This window comes from Cupressus sempervirens, chromosome 5 (genome assembly GCF_028749045.1).
Source record: "Cupressus sempervirens isolate cs-2001-9-10 chromosome 5, ASM2874904v1, whole genome shotgun sequence".
NCBI lineage: Eukaryota > Viridiplantae > Streptophyta > Pinopsida > Cupressales > Cupressaceae > Cupressus > Cupressus sempervirens.
In genome coordinates this window covers 554,079,295-554,085,294 of record NC_143122.1, presented here as the reverse complement: position 1 = coordinate 554,085,294, position 6,000 = coordinate 554,079,295, and the positions used below count along the sequence as shown (strand labels likewise).

The following is a 6,000-nucleotide window of genomic DNA, read 5'->3' as shown; positions in this document are numbered from 1 at the left end:
ACAGTGTTTTAGAGGACACCCTTTGTCCTTGATGTTAGATTATGGAGATAAATCCTCAAGAAATGTGGAAATAATGCATATAAGATTGATCCTCCATCAGGCATAGGCCTTTCTCCATTTTTTAACATTTCTAATCTTTATGCATATAAGCCACCTACTGATGTTTGTGATGCAGGAATAGGTCATAAGGACAGTGCTGATGTTTCTTGGTTACCGAAGGTCACTAAACCCCAGATTGAATGCATTTTGGACAAGAAGGTTACAAAACAAACCAAGAGAGGCACCTATTATTCCTACCTAGTCAAATGGAAGGACACACCCAATGAAGATGCAACTTGGATGACTCAAATAGAGATTTAAAAGGTAGGGTATCAATTGGACACAATACCAACTCAAGGGACTTGAGTTCTTTTTAGGATGTTAGGAATAAGTTCATGTTGTTATAAGCCCATTTGTAAAGGTTCAAGGTTCATTTGGTGTTTCTATAAACCATGAATCCTTAGAGACCTATAAGGGCTAAATAGGTTTATAATAAGGAATATAGTCCAAAATGGTTGAAAAGACCTTAGAATAAGTTTATATAGGTTGTAGGAAGGTTTGAGAGTCTTCGGACTTCATTATGTTCAAAATTGCAAAATGCAACAAAAAGTTCCTAAGCAACTTTTGCTTAAAAGTTGGTAATTACAAATAAAGGAGTTTGAACTGATTATAACTATTCCTGAGGTAGTTGATCAGTCAAACATGCTTATAAATGTATGATGAAAAAAGATGAATGATGAAATTTGATTCAAAACATTAACAACAATAAAATGATAAGATTTGTTTCACTCATCCCAAGCACAATAGTGACAACCCCACCCCATTCCAAAGACCATGATGATTTATCAACACCCTTGTCAAAAAACACTATCAAAGTACCAATTTCAGTGGATCCCAAAAGAGTTGTGAGTGCTGATAGGGATAATGGGGCTGGAAAGCTTTTCATTGTCTCTGCTTGCATTACATGCTCTCAATTTTTAGTCACAACTCAAGAATACAACTACTATATAAGCAAAGAGCTTCATGAATGAGACCAATGTTTCTATTATAGTAAGAAAGGACTAAAAGCTAGGAAAAGAGGATGACAAAATCAAATAGAACCAAGGCAAGAGTCTACAACATATCTGTGAGTTGTAAGCCTCTCAACTCAATTAATCATGAAACATAATAATAATTGATCTTTTTTCCACCTGTACAATCATGGTAGATGACATGATTGTCAGAAATATTAAGAGGTAAATAAATCTAGTGATAGTTTTGTCTGGATTCCCCTCATGTAGAAAGTTAGGGAATTGAGATTTTCTGAGGGAGGGTCTGATGAAGGCCAAAGCTGGCTTATAGCAGGACCATGTAGGAAGCTCATGGCCATGGCTTCAGACACACACAACACTATGCTGACAATCTTGAACTGGCTACTTGCAAACTTAATGTCTACTTTCTCCATCCTACAAACACAAAAATGTACCAATTAGACCATAAGAGTATAAAAACCCAATCTTTGAAGAAGTAGAAAACATGTGATTAGAGAGTACTACTCACCCATAATACTCACTTTCTCACCACCTTGTTTATGAATACTTATCTTTCTCACCATCTTGTTTATGAATGCTTATCTCCATAGTTAGCATTATTTTGTATCTAGAGTGTCATCAATTTTTTTAAATGTAGAATGAAATGGTTGTAAGTATGCATTTCTACCACATGCAAATGATTTTGAGATATAGACCTATGCAATCCAATCTCCCAAGGAATAGACAGCACCACTTATTGCCATCTTTTCCAAAACAAGATTTTTCATAAAATGATGTTAGAATAGTTACTAAAATGGTCATAAATTATGTTCTTATAGTAAAAGAATATTTTGACTTAAGAAAAAAACTAAACAATATTAAAACATGACATTGTGCTTTAAAAACTAAAAAGGTACCTGTAACGAAGAACTTCATTTGGACTTGCTAATTGGTCATTTGGCCCCTCCCCCTCGTTAACATCACTCTAAATTCCCCAATAGCATTTAATAACATTCATTCATTCATCCATTTTTGAAATATAATAGTCAATCATTATAATCACATGATAACATTCATTAACACGCGACATTTTTGAATAATTCATTAACACGCAACATTCATGAGTAACCCATTCATGAATAATTCATTAACACGCAACATTCATGAATAAGTCATTAACACATAAAATTCATTAACACACAACAATCATTTCTTTTTGGCTTTCTTGCTATTTTTTTTTCATGAAATTTCTAAGAGGAATATCAATATCCTCATCATCCCCCTCCTATATTGGTTATAATTGCAATGCATGTCTCCTCCTCATCTCTTGAGGAACATGAGGCCACTGCACCAAAGGGGGGTTTGCTGCAATAACAAGTACTTCATGAGTTAAATTCACACCATTTTATATTAGTGAATTACAAGCTTTTATTTAAGTAAAAGAACTATAAATCAAAAAATTAATTTAAAAGAACAAAACATAGATTTTCTTTACCCGAATGTGCAACATGAGCTTCCTATTGATCAGTTTGAACATCCTCTGGCACTCGTTCAGCACAACATGATTCTATATCCTCTAAAATATACACAAAAAGGTTACACCAAGTTCAATTCAAGATGTCAAATTGTATTAATAATTACATAATTAATTTTAAATAGAAAATGAGCACCTCCATGGACAATACGATGCACATTAGGGGCTTCATGATGCAGCATATGATCTGTGTCACGATTAACATGTTGCATTGCAATGTCATACACATTATTATCAAATAGATTGTTTCTCAAGTATTCAATTTCTAATATATTTTTTGGCATATTTACCTATGCACATGATGCAAGAGACTGTTCAGTTGAGGCAATGGAAACTTGACATAGGCATTCAACCACAGCTGCATAGCCTTGCATGAAGGCAATTCTTTTGTGTTCTTCCATGGCCTCTAGATTAAAATCAATGCCCTACATTTTTTTATTAATTAACAAAATTATTTTCATTTTATAAATAATTTTTCTCTACAACTCATTTACTACTACTTACAACTTGTGCTTTGATTTTAGAATATCCTCCAGAGCCAAGTCTGTGCTACCCAACCTTTTCCAGTCTGGCCTTTGTTGCCTTTGATGTGTCCTGCAACCTATGAAAAGTTTGAAATATGTTAGATGAAAAAAATATAGATAGCAGTACTAATTAGTGCATTATTACATTAATGTACTAATAGTTAATACTATTGCATACCTTCTCACACTTGTTGGTGTAATTTGTCTTCGACCATCCCCTTTTTCCTTTGCATCCAAAATGAACTTATTCCATTCCCTCACTGTAATAAAGGGAGGACACTCATACTTTGGGTTTAGGATGAGACTCTTTCTATATGAGTCCCTCATGACCTTAAGATGTTTGCAAGCTTTTTGTAACATTTTCTTATGATCAAAAATATTAATACCAAACTCATGCTCTAAATCTTTGATGAGCTAAACTTTTAATTTTTTATCTTGAAAGTTCCACCTTTTAAGAAAAAACACAAAATTGTTAGATATAGCTAGTAAAAGAAAAGACCCAAATGAAAGAAAAAATGTTGCACCAATTAATGATATGAAAAAAAAATAGTGGGATAAAATTAGTTCACTTATGATGTTCCACCTTGTACGTATGGTGGGCTCGAATGTTTACAGTGTGAGGTCATAAAGAATCTTATAAATTCCTGCAAAAAATGTCATGAGATAATCAATCCAAAGCTTCTTATGAATAGGTAAATGCATATTACAATATTAAAAAAAATTATTTAAAGTACCTGGAATCTTAGGACATTTTAAAGGCATCAATTCATCATTGTCAATCAACAACGACATCTGCATAGCTCCTATGTTAGAAGCATAGGTAGCTCTAGGAAATCATGGTGAATTATCACCAATACATGCACTATGATCTGTATCTAGCATAGTAGATGGTTCATCTCCTACCACAAAAAAAATAATCTAGTATGTGATGCATCTTCTAGTAAATTGTGTAGGATAAATTGTTAGTCCTTTTAGAAGTTGGTCATTGATGTCTTAATGACCTTCACAAGCATCAATTAAATCATCAGTAAACAAAACACAATATCAAAATATAAATTTGAAACAAAAACCATCAGATGGAATGACATTATCTCGATGATTTATTTTATTGTATGCCAACTTCCATAGGTGAGGTGTCATTCTCTATGGCTTTCACGTAGTCTCTTCTTTTCCATTGAAAAGATATTTTTTAGTAATTTAGTACTTATGATTTCTATGTAGGAAATGTCTATTCTCATTGAACACCTACTTTCTTAAACTTTTTGAATGACAAGATTTCATCTTTGGACCACAAACTGGACATGCAAATTTTCCCTTTGTCTGAAGACCTACAAGATCGTGTATAATTGGATTAAATGAATATCAAAATATAAATTTGAAACAAAAACCATCAGATGGAATGACATTACCTGGATGATTTATTTTATTGTATGCCAACTTCCATAGGTGAGGTGTCATTCTCTGTGGCTTTGACGTAGTCTCTTCTTTTCCATTGAAAAGATATTTTTTGGTAATTCGGTACTTATGATTTTTGTGTAGAAAATGTCTATTCTCATCGAACAACTACTTTCTTAAACTTTTTGAATGATGAGATTTCATCTTTGGACCACAAACTAGAAATGCAAATTTTCCCTTTTTTTGAAGACCTACAAGATCGTGTATAATTGGATTAAATGTGTTAACTTTGTGTTGTCACTATAACATACCAAAAAAGAGGTGTTAAGAAGAGAACATACCACAAAAATGTGTTAGCCCAGGGGCATCATGTATTGTCCATACAAGCATTGCATGAAATTGAAATTGTCTTTCTCCTATTGGTCTATAGATATCATACATAGTAACCTCATTCCATAACACCATCAACTCATTAATAAGGGGTTCAATATATACATTGATATCTTTAACTTAGTACTTACCTAGTTGAATGAATAAAAACATTACATAATTATTATGACCATTTTGATGGATTAGTAATAATAAATTAATTTAGATGACCATTAAATCAAAAAATACCTGGAACAATCAGTGTCAACATTATGTACTCTCTCTTTATGGACAACCAAGGAGGTATGTTATTGTTGATAACAAAAATAGGCCACACCGAGTAAATAGATCTCATCTCTCCAAAAGAATTAACACCATCTACTGCCAATGAAAGCTTGAGATTATGAGGTTCTTCTTTAAAGTGTGGCCATTTTTCCTCTATTTCCTTAAATGTTAAACCATCTGCAGGCATTCGCATAATGTCATCTTGACTTCTATTGCGTGCATGGTAATGGATAAATTGTGCCAAGCTATTGCACTTGAATAATTGTTGCAGAAATGGAATAATGAGAATATACCAAAGAACCTTGCAAGGCACCTTTTTTGTTAATCGATCTGATTGATATCTACTAGTATGACAAAAAGGGCATTGTGTTGCAAATTCATGTTATTTATGATATATAATATGATCATTTGGACATGCATGTATTGTTTGATACTCCATTCCAATATCTTTCATGATGTCAGATAATTCTCAGTACGAGCGAGGTAGAATGTTTGATGGTGGTAACAAACTCTCACCTATCAACCTATGACCAAAAATATAATTTGTTAATTTCAAGAATATTAATTGATACACAAACCCAATATTTTTTATTAGATAAATAGGTTTTACAGGGAACCTAAAACCCAAGAGTTAAAACATTAATAAGGCTGACAATAAGCGTGAAAAGCCCAGCCAAAAAAGTTCTAGTTCAAAGGCTGAAAATAAGCACAAGGCCTGACCAACAGACAAAAACCAAAGAAAAGGCCAAGAACAAAAATAGCAAGAAATGACTACGGAAAAAGCCCTTACAAAAAGCCAAAAAAAAGGCACAGAAAGAAACAAAAGAATAGGTAGAGGATTAGT

The 6,000-nt window shown here is 32.9% G+C and overlaps 1 long non-coding RNA gene across 1 annotated transcript in view; it reads right to left on the bottom strand.

The window, feature by feature from the left end:
- Nucleotides 1-2,205: 2,205 nt before the first annotated feature.
- The window catches only part of LOC149557133 (uncharacterized), a 34,934-nt gene continuing 31,139 nt past the window's right edge, over nt 2,206-6,000 (bottom strand). Inside the window, exons 2-9 of the long non-coding RNA XR_016352386.1 lie at nt 3,842-4,006; nt 3,691-3,751; nt 3,286-3,555; nt 3,088-3,184; nt 2,874-3,008; nt 2,720-2,770; nt 2,545-2,625; nt 2,206-2,414 (exon numbers count right to left, since the gene is read on the bottom strand). This is a non-coding gene — a long non-coding RNA (uncharacterized LOC149557133). The remainder of the gene's footprint in view (nt 2,415-2,544; nt 2,626-2,719; nt 2,771-2,873; nt 3,009-3,087; nt 3,185-3,285; nt 3,556-3,690; nt 3,752-3,841; nt 4,007-6,000) is intronic.